Raw genomic sequence first — 16,233 nt, forward strand, 5'->3', positions numbered from 1 at the left:
TAATAAATTAATAAAAATTAAATTTTTAATGTTAAAATATTTTTTAAATGGCAACAGTATCATGGCAAAAAGGCTTTGTCTTTAACAACATTGTCACAAACTTGTGATCAAACAACTTGTATAACTAGGGATGTAAAAAAAAGCTGCTGGTACAGGCACCAGAATGTGTTCAGAATGGGGGCTCTCCATTCACAAGCATCATCTCTTGTGTTGTAATAATATAGTAGAAAAACTAATTATAAGCATTATATCCATAAACTTTAACTGGTTTTCTGAATGACATTTTTAAAGAGTAATGTCCAGAGCCATAGTGGCTGTCAAGCCTGTGTTAGCTGAGTAAACATTATGTTATTATGTTCCCTCTACAAAGTACAGAAGCTACTTTAGCTTGGAGCCATATGGCTTGAAGACACATGGACATATCTCAGCGATGAAGGGTTATGTTACAGAAGGGACATGGCTGGCAAAATGAGAACGACCATGTCGGACACTTGACCACTGTCACATCACAGAACTCCAGTGCAAAGGCGACTGAATGAAATGACATGAACTCATCTGTGACCACTGTCTACGAGCGGAGACCTTTAACAATGGGAGCACCTGCCAGATTGCTGGCATGTTCCTCAATAAAGTTACCAACAGCCCGTCACTGTTCTGTCATGCGTCTGGCACAAGGGCCCTATTGTTACGATCCACTCTCACTCCAATAATTTCTCTTCCAAATGATACTGCAACACCACAGGTCATTTCAAGGGAACTGGGGGGAAAAAAAGATTTTTTTTTGCATCTGTTTCTTGTAAGCACCAAAGGGGCGAAAAAGAAGAAGGCACAGGGGAGGGAAGGGGGGCAAAACCCCTTGGTAGCTGGCAAATGGTAATCACAAAATGTCACTATTGTTTGTGCCTGAACAAACAGCCATCCTACATGAGAGTTTGTATTGTCCTCAAGGCAATCTGCCACCAATTCTCCTCTCTGCTCATATGCTCCAAAGCAGGTGGGGAGGGGAGCCCAACACAAAGATAATAGTTAGGAAACATTAGTGGGAGTTTAATGACTGGCTCCCAACTAATGGACGGCAAGGAGCATATGGCACCGCATGTCACCTTCACATGTTGATTACAAATTGTCCTCAACGTAAAGGTAAGTTTGTTTAAAATGGGCCCTATTCTCAGAGGGCCCATCATGATCTCAAAGGGGAGAGGCTTTAAGGGAAAAAGAATTACAGATTCATTCTCATATTATATTCAATTGTCTCTAATGCATCATTTCCAAATGAACATAAGAACAGCCCCACTGGATCAGGCCATAGGCCCATCTAGTCCAGCTTCCTTATCTCACAGCGGCCCACCAAATGCCCCAGGGAGCACACCAGATAACAAGAGACCTCATCCTGGTGCCCTCCCTTGCATCTGACATAGCCCATTTCTAAAATCAGGATGTTGCACATACACAACATGGCTTGTAACCCGTAATGGATTTTTCCTCCAGAAACTTGTCCAATCCCCTTTTAAAGGCATCTAGGCCAGACACCGTCATCACAGCCTGCGGCAAGGAGTTCCACAGACCAACCACATGCTGAGCAAAGAAATATTTTCTTTTGTCTGTCCTAACTCTCCCAACACTCAATTTTAGTGGCTGTCCCCTGGTTCTGGTGTTATGTGAGAGTGTAAAGAGCATCTCTCTAGCCACTTTATCCTTCCCATGCATAATTTTGTATGTCTCAATCATGTCCCCCCTCATGAGCATCTCTTTTCTAGGCTGAAGAGGTTGAAGTGGCCCAAACGCCATAGCCTTTCCTCCTAAGGAAGGTGCCCCAGCCCAGTAATCATCTTAGTCACTCTCTTTTACACCTTTTTCATTTCCACTTTGTCCTTTTTAAGATGTGGCGACCAGAACTGGACACAATACTCCAGGTGTGGCCTTACCATCGATCTGTACAATGGCATTATAATATTCGCTGTTTTGTTCTCAATACCTTTTCTAATGATCCCAAGCATAGAATTGGCCTTCTTCACTGCCGCCGCACATTGGGTTGACACTTTCATCGAGCTGTCCACCACCACCCCAAGATCTCTCTCCTCATCTGTCACAGACAGCTCAGAACCCATGTAGAACCCATGTCACAGACAGCTCAGAACATGTATCAATTATGGAGTTCCTTTTTGACTTGCAAAACATGATGATGCACCTTGTAATTCTGGAAAACTTCCATTAAAACAAAATATTTTGACTATATGCAATGTTCATGGATCAGCACCAATTAAATGAATAACAACATAAGTATTGGTGTAATCATGAACCCTTAACACACCATATTTGAAGACTTATCATTAATATTGGACTCCTGACTTGAATAACTTCAGGCCAGTTTCCCATCTTCCCTGTTTAGGTAAGATTGCTAGAATGGATGGACTACTGATTTTTGGATTTGCTATCTTGAACTTTTTCAGTCTGGTTTCAAACTCAGTTTTGGGATGGAGACTGTTGGGATCACCCTAGCTGAATTACCCTATGAGTTTCAACAAATATTGTTGATTTTGTAAAATGCATTCCTTGGGATTTGTTTTTCAATCAAAAGATAAGATATTCCTGTTCTACTCCATACATACATACATAAAATAAAAACACAATATATCAATATTCTATTCCCATTTTATTCTCAGTTGGCCACAACCACTTCATACTCTGATGCATTCCCTTTTAGAAGTTTGATTAATATTAGTAGCCTGGACATTTGAGGCAATGCTTTTTACTGAATTGCTTTAGCTGAGCATAACCAGATTATCTGTTATTACCTTTCGGAAACAGCCAGATCCACTACAGGGGTAAAAAATAGATAACAGTTCAGAGTCTGCTGTTCCTGTGTCTGGCAAGAATTATATATGCAACCATACTAGCTAACACTCTGGGGGAGGGGGGAGTGCTGAAGGTAGTTTTAAAATTGTGAAAAGCATCAAGATCCACTGATGGGCTACATCTGAGATTGGCACTACACAAAACAAGACACATTTCTTTGAGAGTCAAGAGGGTGGCGTGCTATGCTACTGTATTGACAAATCACTTTGCCACAGATATTTTCCTTGTCCACTGTTGATTGCAAACTCTTTGGGTATCCACTGTAAAAAATATTCTGTTCAGTGGGGTTATTAATAAAAAGAAGCAACATATTTGTACCCTCAGATCCCCAGACCCTTGTACCTTTGTACCCTGTGCCCTCATTTGGTGCTCTTCTTGAAAAGAAATGTCAAATACCCACAATTTCTGCCACAAGGAGTTTCAAATATAAAATTTACTTGATCATATGCAGGGGTGACACTAGAGTCAGCCAGGTCAAGCAAAGATTGAGGGCCTACAGCCATAAGAGGGCCCACCTGGCTGGTTTGAACCCTCCATACCAGTGGTAGCAATAGTGTCCACTATGTCATCAGAATTTGGCAGGAATACCATGGGGCACTCAATACAGGGCTTCGTCCAGCAACCTGGCACCAGCCCTGGCATTGATTGTACAGCATCCATCTATGAGTAAAGCAAAATCTAAGTAGGATCTTCCCACCTGGGCTGACATTATTTTTAATAATATAATACTGCTCTCTCTTTACATTCATAGTATTTGTACACACCCCACAGTGCCCACAGATCTTTTCTAGGTTCCATTGCACTCAGTAGTAACCATCAATAAAAGCCAGTTCAGATAATCAAAACTGGCACGTCAGGGAGGTACACTAGGTGGACCAGTGCCAAATTCAACATACAGTGGAGCGACCATGTCATTATTTCACTCTGTACTCAGCCGGAAAATAAAACCTATTTATCAGGCTATAGCGGTGGTCTCCAAACTGTAAACTGCTGTGTCCCAAAAAAGCCCTCCCCGTCCTGAGCGGCACTTACCATTCTGCTGCAGTGCTACGTTTCAAGATGATCTGGGCACAGGAATGTAGAATGGTAAGTGCCACTTATGGGGGAAGGGCTTTTTCCAAACCCCAGGTCCAACCCATGGGCCAGGGTTTGGAAAGCCCTGGGTTATAACAAAGCTGCTCAGAATGAATGAAAGGGAACAGTGATGGTAAACCAAGTCAAGTGACCATTTTACCATGCTCCAGAATCTGCATAGATTTATTCAGTTCACATTTTTAACAGGTTTGGTTACATACATATATTGTCCCCGATATACACTAACACCAGGTTTTACATTCTGTTCAGTTTATCACAATGCATTCTTGGAGTGACATTGAATGAAAGGAGGAGCCTTGGCATGACCAGAAAGAGTCTGCAGTCAACTCAGGAGGCTGCTTGCTGTCCTGAAATCACAGCTGTTTCACTGTGCTATGGTAAGCACAGCTATTTTTGGTTTTTTTCCTTCACTTTCCCTACCTTTTGAAAGGGCATCTCCGGCATCCGCGGTTTCGCAGTACCCGAGGGGCTGTGTGTGTGTCCAGCATGCCTGTATATATAATTGGTATACAGAGGCACACCACACATGTTCACACACATACATACATCCACTATCCACACTTACCTAAGAGTAAGCCCCACAATGATAATAATGGGACTTACTTCAGAGTAGACATGCATAGGACTGGGCTAATATAGTGGTTCTCAAACTGTTCTGCTTCGCGACCTTTAGTGTGGAGCTTGGAAACCTGGAAGGGTTGGCAATGATGCGATGACACCTTGGTTCTCTGCTCAGCAGTCTTCAGCCTGCTTCTGGCCATGTCAAATCATGTTCTCACTGGCACAAACTCATCATCAAAAACATGCTTCCAAGGCAGGCTTTTCAGAGATAAAAAATGTGACAGTTCGACAACCTGTTAAGTGCTGGTGGTTCTGAGCAATGTTCCATGACCCACTTGTGGGTTGTGACCCACAGCTTGAGAAACAATGGGCTAATATATATAGATAATATATAGCTATTATGACTAGTAAGCATAGATAAACTTGTCCTCCATGAATATGTCTAATGCAGTTGTTCTCACACATTTAGCACCAGGACCCACTTTTTAGAATAAAAATCTGTCCGGACCCAAGGAAAATGATGTCATGATCGGAAGTGACATCATTAAGCAGGAAAAATTTTTACTATCCTAGGCTGCCATCCTACCCACACTTACCCAGGAGTAAGTCCCATTGATCATTGTTATAAGAATATACAGAGCAGCCTGCTAAAAGTACAGGTCTGTAACATTTCCCCAAATGCAGTCACATACCATGGTAGCATCAAGTCTAATATATTAAAAATAAAATATTGAAATGAATAGGGACCCACCTGAAATTGGGTCCCTACCCACAGTTTGAGAAACACTGATCTAATGAATTGGTCTAATCTTCAGTTTTCATTAGTTGTGCTGAAGTCTTCTAGGAACATTGATGGCTTTATGTAACATAGCATAAAACTGTCAAGTTTAGAAGAGTCAGCTCCTTCCTCACAACAAAAATGGATGGGGACTGAAATTCTACACTTGGCCCTTGCACCTTCCCTATTCTTGTTCATTATTATTTCTTTTCCTTCTGCCTATTTTTTGCAGCCTTTTTTAAAAAAAAATTTTTAGCTCAAATATTCTGGGTTTGTCTCATCCCAAGAGAGGCCCAACACAATGAAAATTCACAAACACTAGAAAAAGGAAATATGCATTGCAGGACGAAGGACCGACAACACAAGAGACATGAGCTCTACCAAAATGACACAAACCAGCTCAGGGATTTCCTGTAATGCAACTATGCCCTTGACATAACCTCACTGCGTCCATACGTATTATATGAGAAAAAGTTTCCACAAGGGGAAAATTCCTGCAAAAGTCACAATCACTTGGGAATACTTTACTGTATTTGACTTCTATCTATCTCCTTGTTTAAATGCTATCCTACTTTCTTAATGCTAGTCAGACAAATTACCCTGGGAACAGAATACAGTTTTTAGAAATTTCCCACAGATGATAAGCAGGTGCTCTCTCTCTCTCTCTCTCTCTCTCTCTCTCTCTCTCTCTCTTGGCCTCTCTTGCTGTGGAAAGCTGATTTGTGGGGCTCACCATCCTATTAACCATGCCATGCATCATGGGAAATACAGACCTGAATGGATAAATTACAGCAGTGTAGGACACCTTGTCCATAAAGCACTTTACTTTCCCAGTTTGAATGGTACTTTCTCATACAACTCATCACTGCGGGCTTTTTTCACCCCTGCTTCATGTGTTGTAAGGGAAGGAGAAACCATATGTTAAGCTATAGACATGAAATTAGGACATCAGAAAAAACTAAAAGTCCCTCTAACACATGGTAGAGTTTTGGGGGTAGTTTCCCAAGAAGTATGTCTTTCTGCTCTGGGGTCCATTAAAATCTCTTTGTGAAGACTAATGTTAGCTTACCTCATCACATGACCAAGTAGCGGCAAAGATGTTATTGTCTCAAGAGGAAATTACAGATATAACCTAATTATCCATGAATTTTTTTAACCTGAGGTTTTATCTCAACCTCAGGATGAGGTTGGCCCCTTCAATTAAAGGTAAAAAATCATTTAACAATAGCCTTGTTAATGCAAGAGAGGGCAGCTGTCTGACAATCCATCAGTCATTATCTATGCAGGCACTTAGAACAGCTTCACTCCAAGGCAAGCAACCCCTCCTTTCCCCCTGAGCACATAAAAGAAAGATAATAACTTTGCATTGGTGAAGGAAAGGGTTGTTGGCTCTGAGTGAAGCCTTTCTAAGCACCTGGAGAGAGAGAGATTGATGGATTGTCTGCCTAAAGATTCTGTCTTACATCACAAAAGCAAGCATGGCTGTTTTAAATCGCCTAGCAAAGGGACATTGTTTTTCAAATGGATTTGCTTTCCTGTGATTTTTGTCATCCATGTGAGTTCTGGGAAATGAACCCTCGCAAATAACGAGACAACCTGTACAATCCTCAATACAGTGATAGGCAACTTAGTTAGCTAGTGAGCCACATAAGCAGTTCCCCTTTGTCTCAGTGGGTGACAATATCAAAATCAGGCATGTACACAAACATGACCCCATGAATACCATGGACCAGCTATTTTCAACCCTATTCATCTCACAGCACACTGACAAGGCACAAAAATTGCCAAGGCACACTATCATTTTTTGACAATTGACAAGGCACACTGTACTGTTGGGGGGGCTCACATTCTCAATGGCCTTACTAATAAATAACCCCCCCAAAAGTCCCGCAGCACACCTGCAGATAATTCACAGCGCATCAATATGCCACGGCACAATGGTTGAAAATTACTGCCATGAACAAATTTGACAAACCTGTGCATGGGCATCAGGAACAAAATGTCTCACAAGCCACACATAGAAACCTGACAAGTTGCAGGTTACCCAGAACCGCTTTAGGGTCAACCTTGCCTAATAGTTATAGTACCTGGCAAATTTCAAAGATTTGGTCTAGGAGTACAAGTAGTGGTCTCTGTAGGGCTGTTCAGACAACATACCATAAATGCACAAAGAAGAGAAGATCCATGCCAACTGGCACTGCCCCCAACCTTCATGTGTTGATTGGGTTGTCAGCGCATAACTTATGGATGGACACATTGTGTGTGCATGATAGGCTCCATGAGCATGATCTGAATCCATGCTGGTCCCCATGGCATTGGGTTTTCCTAAGCGAGAACAAAGTGTTTATTTCTATCATCTGCTTAATGCCATCACTTCCTGTCGAATGGTATCACTTCTGGCCCTTCAGCAGGCACCATGAATGCAGTTTGGCCCACTATATGAAACCAGTAAGACACCCCTGTCTTAAGCACTGCACTATAACAGCTTTCTACCGTACTAGAAAGCCCAAAGTATAAACTGCTCCTAGTAGTATTTCAGTGGCTATGAGGGCCCTTTGGTAGCTTGCGGGACAGCGCTAACTTGATATGGGGAGACCAATCAAGTCCCATTCCCTCTGCCATTTCTCTGTCTTCTCCTTTCACTGATCCCTCATGACCATGAAAGGTCGGTTTTTCTTCCTCTTTTATGGCATGTCAAGTGGGGGGCTGTTGACCTGAACTCTGCTATCTCTCCTAGTGATCTGATTAACATATGGACACACTCTGCCTGGCTAAAAAACAGGAAATCAATTTGAAAGGCAAGACAAATATTATTTACTCCCTTCCCATCTGCTGTGATATGTGAACATGCCTGCTTTTCAGCAGGGATAGAGGGTTATTGATTGAGGGTATTTATAGTGCCGACTCCACTATCAACAAAGTTATCAAAGGGCTGTAGGAAGCAGAGCCTGACCCTACAGGCTGTTTAAATGTGCAGTCGCTTCTTAAAATGCGGGGTTTTCTCATTCAAGGTGACAGCAATACTATTTCATGTCATGCCTAAAGATATCGTTTCCTGTTTGTCATCTACTTAGGGGCTGATTGCAGCTAAATTAAATGTAATTGTAAGAGGTCCCTCCTGCCTGAGGAGTGACCCTGATCTACTTCCAAGCTAGTGCTTTGACCTTGTGTCTCCACAGGCTGCTTTTATCAATAGCCATGCCAGATCCTGTGAGGTATATCACATCTCTGCCCTTCTCTTCTACCGCTTGTATTTCTTTTCTAAAGGGAGAAGTACTGGGGTTCAAGCCTCCATGGATGTCATGCCCTCTGACCCATAAGCTGCCCTTATACCCAAATAAGGGTATAATAAGAGGAATAATAAGAGGAAGCTGCCCTTAATCCCAAAGGCGCAGAAGTCAGGGGAGCCATTTGAAGAGGGCAATAGGGCAGCTTCCTCTCCACCATAGGCTTCAGGAGCACCCCTTTCTCTGGATATTGTGAGACAGTAAAAAGTAAATTTGCATATCTAAAGACAGGCCTTCCAGCCTTACTATGATCTTCTCCCTTTCTTTCCACCAACACACACAGACACACCGTTTTTTGTTTCCACTACTCACACCTGAAATGGTGCCCATCTATGGGACTGTCTAACTGTGGCTTCAACAGTAAGCAGTTGTTTTTTTTTAATTTTTCACATTTCTATACTATCCTTCCTCCAAGGAGCTCAGGATGGTATACATGGTTCCTTCCTTCCTTTTGTCCTCACAACAATCCTTTGAGGTCGGTAAGACTGAGAGATAGTGACTGGCCCAAGGTCAGACAGGAAGCTTCACGGCTGAGAGAGGATTTGAAACTGGATCTTCCAGGACAAAGTCCACTACACTTTACATATTGGCTCTGTAAAGTGGGTATCTGTGGGGACCCATTCCAGGACTCCCCATGGATACTGAAACCTACAGATAATGGAATTCATGGGTCTTGGCCCCTCTAATCCTCTGGAGGCAACTGGAGCTGCACTTTTAAGATGCTTTTAAGACCTTTAAACATCACATCTGATTTTTATGATAAACCAGAAGTGACCTTCTCAGGCTTCCCGAAGGTGGACACACAGCCACTTAACCTGTAGAACATTTCCTGGGATAAAGATCAAGTGAAAGGAAAAACTTCATCATTTCTGTGTCTCAAGCTGCTATTAAAATCAAACAGGGTCAGTGAAACAGCCATCACAAACACACTTCCGAGGGAGGAAGTCCCAGAAATCAGTGGAAGTAAGCACATGTCAACATGCATAGGAGTGTACAATATTGGAGTTGGTCATTCAGTGTTGGGAGATAGGGCCCCTACGCCCCTCATGTGGTTCACCACACCAACCAGGCAGGAGTGAACCAGATTCAGGTTGTAATTGCATTTATGCATATGGGGCCTTTTTGGTGCCATCATGAGTCAGGCAGTTAGGTGCATAAACAAACAGAACCTTTGAAATACCACTGCAGCATCAGTCACAGAGTGTTTGTGTTCCTTTGATACACCCAGGGAGGTGCAACTCAGCTTTAGTCCTCTGAGAGGGCTGGAATGTGAATGGCAGGCATACCTTGCTCTCAGGCTGACCCTCTGACCAGAGGTGAATAAATTTACACCTTTGGAAAATAGAGCTGGAAGGACATCTCCTTTCCTGTTTATACAGACTGCCCTTCACATGGTGACCCCATGCATAATACACAAAGGAACTGAAAACTGTTGTTATCCGAAGGGGCACACAACTTGGAAGCTAAACGTGACACAGCCAGCAAGCAACACAGGAACACAGCAAGGACACAGGCAGCAAGGAACTGGAATTTGCTGCCAAATTCTGATGATATGGAGGAGGCAATTTAACCCCTTCTTTTTTCCTATGTATATACCTCCTCTACTCCAAGGAGTTCAGGGTAAGGTACAGGGTTCCTTTCACCTTTTATCCTCACAACAAACCTGTGAGGTAGGTTCAGCTGAGAGATAGTGACTGGCCCAGCTTTCTGGCTGAGCAGAGACTGGAACCCAAATCTTCCAGTCCACGCAGTGGCGTAGCTAAGGGGGTGCAGTTTTAGGGGGGGGCAACAAGCTGAGCTTGACACTACTGGCCAAAATTGTGAAAATCTTGGTATGTACTAATAATACCATCATGTTATATATCATTGGAAAGGTAATTTAATGCAGAATGCAATGAAACAAACCACATCAGAATATTTATATTCTATCAAACATTAAGGCCAATTAACCAGAAAACGAAAACACAACTGCCTTAAGGAACTAAAGGTGGATTTCTTTAACTCAAAACTGACCTATGAGACTGATTGTTCTGAGAGCCAATGCGAAGTTATTATTATTATACAGCATGAAACCAATAAGGTGTTAACATGAAGAAGGCAGGTTTCCCCCCAATTTGCACTTTTTAAAAAGCCCGGATGTGATGTCACTTCCGGTTGTGACATCACTTCCAGGGCATCATTTTCAGCTCTACACTGGGCTACATGTTCATTAGCTAAGCCACTGAGTCCAAGTCCAAAACTAGAACTACTGCTGGTTCTCTGTGCAGCACAGGCAAACGAAAAAAAAGGGAGCTGACTATCTTTCCTTCCTAAAATCACTTGTTAGCACTTTTTGTTTTTGTGGTACCTCAGTGGTACTCCAAAAGTAACTGCTTTTAAAAAGTGGTTTGTGGTGGGGAAAATGCAGGTGAAGGATCCAGTTTGCACCCTCCAAAGGTTTACTTGCACCCTCCAATGGTTTCAGACTGAGGGAGCCCTGACAAAAAGACTTGGATGATGATGGTCCTCAGTTTTGGAGGGCACCTAAAATTAGTGTTATAGGAGGCTCTCTTTCCCATCTTCCTCCCCTGTACCCATATACACAGAAGTGGAATAAGGCTATAACTGGAAATCCTAACATCTGGAAGCATGGACATCTGGAAGTCATCGCTCTAGTTGAAATGCTTGCAAGTTGAATAAAGGTCCTTATCAGACTTCCGCTCTCCAGATTCCTTTCAACTCTGTCATTTTATGGGACCCATCATTACAAGGTGTGTCCATCTCTACTCTTTTTTATGCCCCATAATAGGCACTATCAGTCACTTTTGTCCAGTGAAATTTTGCAGTACCTTTGAAAATAGTATTTAATCAAGCATGGCCAATTAGGTTGTTATACAACAGGGCTCCATGGAAGCTCTCACATTGTGGGGCTTAGCCCCAGAACCTATTTTCAATGCAGGGATCAACCCGAAAACACATGAAGTAATTGTAAAGAAAAAAATGCCTTCCCCTCATGTGGGCTGGTTCACATGGGTACATATCATCTGATACAGATCAGCAGCATTCACATGGATATATATCATCTGATGACTGCAGCATGAGTAATGATTTTTGTATGACAGTATACTAGCATCCGGAGAAAAGAGCTTTCTTCCAATGCTTCCCTGAGCTTCCCTGAGGCTAAAATGTAAGACTTTTCACTAGTGATAATTTTTACATTTAGCTGAGAAACATTAAATGATGAGACATGGAGTGGTGAATATGTATATAAGAATCAAGCTTAAGAAACTGCAACCAGTCCCCCCACCCAGGGCCTAGGAGAGGAGGGTAAAGGGGGTAATTTGTACCCAGGCCCAGGGTCAAAAGGGGGGCCCTGAAGCCAAAGGAGGGGGCCCAGAAATTTCCTGGGTTCTTAGGTTTTCCCATCTACTCAGACGTGTTGCCTGCTGGGGACACTCCCATGACTGGGGATGCCTGGGAACACTACTGATGCCATATGGGTTGGTAGACCTGGGCTTCAAAGACTTTTCCAGCTGTCTCCACCCTCCCCCTCCCCTGTTTCACCCTTCCCTGCCCCTATTCTGCTTTCCCGTCACCACCCTCCCCTGCTCTGTTTCACTGAAAAAACTCCACAGTCAGGGAATTAGAGGGCAGGTCCTCTCCTGGATTGAGACCTGGTTGAAGACCAGGAAACAGAGAGTGGGTGTCAATGGGCAATTTTCACAGTGGAGAGATGTGAAAAGCGGTGTGCCCCAAGGATCTGTCCTGGGACCAGTGCTCTTCAACATCTTCATAAATGACCTGGAGACAGGGTTGAGCAGTGAAGTGGCTAAGTTTGCACATGACACCAAACTTTACCGAGTGGTGAAGACCAGAAGTGACATCCTTGCCACAGGATGTGGTGACAGCATCTGACCTAGATGCCTTTTAAAGGGGATTGGACAAGTTTCTGGAGGAAAAATCAATTACGGGTTACAAGCCATGATATGTATGTGCAACCCCTGCTAATTGGGTAAGAGGCACTTTTTCAAGTGGGTGCTCCTTTTTTTAGCAGGGGGAGAGTAACTGGCCCACCTCACCCCAGCACTGTCTGTTCTAGTGGCTGTCTGCTGGTATTCCTTGGCATCTTTTTAGATTGTGAGCCCTTTTGGGACAGGGAGCCATTTAGTTATTTGATTTTTCTCTGTAAACCGCTTTGTGAACTTTTAGTTGAAAAGCGGTATATAAATACTGTTAATAATAATAATAATAATAATAATAATAATAATAATAATAACAACCTCCTGATTTTAGAAATGGGCTATGTCAGAATGCCAGATGCAAGGGAGGGCACCAGGAAGCAGGCCTCTTGTTATCTGGTGTGCTCCCTGGGGCATTTGGTGGGCCGCTGTGAGATACAGGAAGCTGGACTAGATGGCCTATGGCCTGATCCAGTGGGGCTGTTCTTATGTTCTTTGCAAAGGGGCCCAAAAGTAACTTTGTACCCCCTGTTCAATTCCTCTCAGAGGCCCTGCTCTTCCCCCCCCCCCACATGGGCTCAGAGGAAATGATATGCAGAGATGACAAGGTAACATTGAACTTTTTCATTTTAGAAAATTAAAGACTGCCAATAATTCAATCTTCAGCAAATATACCTTCTTCTATCCCCATCATTATGTGATTATGTCATTAAGTGAACACAGCCCAATTTAGTGCCTCTGTTGTGTAAGCAGACACTCCCTGCCAGACACTAGCTGGCTTCACAGGCTATTGGAGATAGTTTGCCTCTTCTTTGCATTAAGAGCCTAACACACACGCTGCTGCAGGCTATGGGAGACCTGACTGCCTCATTAAGAGCTTCTTTGTTGTGCTTTGATAGCCATTGTATATGCAGTCTGTCATTAAGTGGAAGGTCATTAAGCAGTGCTCGGCCATATAGTATATCTACTGGTGGGAAAATACCATTTTTCCACAATGGAACTGTAAGCTAAATGGAAGACATCTTGGCTGTGTATCTTACTTGGAAACTGATTGGCCCTAAACCAGAGAGAAATTCCTGAAACAAAGTGTTGTGCTCAGAAGTGCCGCGACCCACAACACCGCCTGATGCTGTTGCAGTTCCACTACCTCTGCCCTACCCAAAAAAAAAACCCAAATCCTTAATACGATCCTCTTGCACTGCTGTGAAACCCAAAAATGTGGGACTTCCGGTTTCATTTAAAGGAACAGTGCAAATTTGCTGTCCCTGTAAATGAAACCAGAAGTCCCACACTTCTGGGTTTCACAGCAGTGCAAGAGGAGTACAGTATGGAGGGGAATGGTCTGTTTCTTGCTACTGCAGCTTGCATTGGTGGAAGGTTGGAGGGAGGGAGGAGTGGCAGACTCAGGGTGAACACAGATTTGCCACCCTCTCAGTTTTCTTGCAATCTACCATTGATGCAGCCTGCATCAGATGGCTGCATGAATGGGCCAGCAGTGGTTGTGCATTACTAATGACAAGAGAAAGGCTGGAGATGCACAACTGGAGATGCACATTCTCAACTACATTGTATGATGAATGTGGCTGACCCTCCACAAGGTGAGGACTGAAGATGTGCATTGTGGTGCAGACTGATATCAAGGTGTACCTGTGCATCTGATCTGGTTCTAGATCTGGCAATGGAAAGCTGCTTTTGTACATGGCTCTCCCTTATTGGATGATGATGAAGAAGAAAGGTGTGCAGCTTCTGCATTAGAAGGCACACTTACAGCCTACAAAAAAAGAAACAGCTTCTGCAAGCTGCTCACTTTCTTCACTCCCTGTGTAGTGCAGTCCCTGAGACCTGAAGCAGTTCAATACAAAACCATTTTCAATACGGTCCTAAAATATCATTAGCACTCTATCACCAAATAACAAATGGCAATCATCCAAGAAGGTTGGGTCGCTGTTTTTTCAAACATCTCTTCCACCTCCCAAACAAACTCCCACCCGTCACTGCAACAAAGCCTCATTTTCCCAGGAGAAATGCACAGCAACATTATGGTGATGAAACTATACAAGTCCAGAGAAAATGGGGTGGGGAGAGGGGTGGTGGAAAGGTGACCTTGTGGGTGGAGGGATGGCTCTGAACATCTTGATGCAGTGCTCTCAAAAGGATTGTAATAATGATCCCACTGTAATTATACAATGTTGATTAGTGCAATCAGTCTGGGATTTGTGACTCCATAATCCCTGGTAATTCTCCCCACAAATTACCTTTTGAGCATCAGAGTCTTGAAGTTTCACGAAATGCCAGGCATGCTTTCCTAACTCAATGTGTGTTCCTTGTTCAGACAGAGGGTATTTCACAGGAGTCAGTGGAACAGAAATATAAACAAACCTCTGTGCCCTGAGTAGGCCTCTGGAATGCCAAACACCCCCCCCCCACACACACACACACACAGACACTGATACCTGCACCCCCATGGGCCATCACTGGTGGCTGCAGTCTTGAAATTGCATGCCAGGTCTCTCTCTCTCCAGTGATTTATCACCCCTTAATAGTTTTTCTGTTGAGGATTCCCAGTTGGCAGCTCGACCTTCCTAGTGCAATACCGCTCTGGGAGGAAGGCAAGGGGGAAAATTTCATCCATGTGGAAAGCAAAAAAAGAGGAATTAATGCAGTTTAAGAAAAATATCTGTCACTGACAGAGTTTTTCAGCAAATAATTAGTGGGACCATAAATGTCTGAAGGGATTATTAAAGGGTTGGAAAGTTCAAATATTTGAAGACCAGTCTAATATTCCAAACAGTGAATCCTTTTAGCTATCATTTTCTGCACTGGACATTTAAAAAAAATATAGAGTGACTCAATACACTCTATCTTAAGAGTGCATCCCACTAAGATGCCATTTTGAGGGAAGAATCGGGTTACTTCTGGGCAAAGCAATGGATTTACTTTCCAGTTAGTGAGGGAGAGCTCTTTTTCCAGGGTCAAGTTTGGACTCCTTAAAATAACATGAAAGAATCCTTTGACAGTTATTTCAGTCAAACTCGGATTTGACATGCACTGAAGCAACCATATACCAGACATACCATTTCTCTTCACCTAAAGTTATTTGGTGGTAATAATATTCTCCCTCATTTTTTCCACAGGGCAATAGAGCGGTGGAAAGAATGAAAATTGTTCCGCTTGTTGCCATACCATGACCAAATGTTTCAATGTTTCAAGGGATGTGCTGCAACCACAGTGAAAGTGAACATCAAATTGCTTCCAAATGTACAACATTTTGACACTATGTCCACAACAAAGGGAATATATAAACAGCACTGGTCAAGGTGGTACCAAATTCTGCACTCACTGCATTCAATTAGGTCGGTTTGACCACTGTCTGCCTGGTGGTCAAAAATTTATGGCCACATGTTCACGGTCTGGCACCAGAGGTGAAATGCTAATTTGGATCACTCCTATCCAAAGTGACCCTTGCTGTAAGACTAGTGTGCACTCTGCTATGATGACATTTGGCCAAAAAGTCAACGTGCCTCTGGGCAATTTGCTGGATTTTATTTTATTCTATTCTATTTTTTTTGTTCTTAGCAAAAAAAGAGCTTTCACTATTATTATTATCTGCTATTGCCAGTCAGGATGGTGGCTTTATCCAAGCAGAGGTCTGCTGTTCAACTCTCTGCCACAAGCCTATAATCAGGCTTCCACCTTGGTCTATACTGTATTTTGATAT

Source organism: Tiliqua scincoides, chromosome 1 (genome assembly GCF_035046505.1).
Source record: "Tiliqua scincoides isolate rTilSci1 chromosome 1, rTilSci1.hap2, whole genome shotgun sequence".
Taxonomy (NCBI): Eukaryota; Metazoa; Chordata; class Lepidosauria; order Squamata; family Scincidae; genus Tiliqua; species Tiliqua scincoides.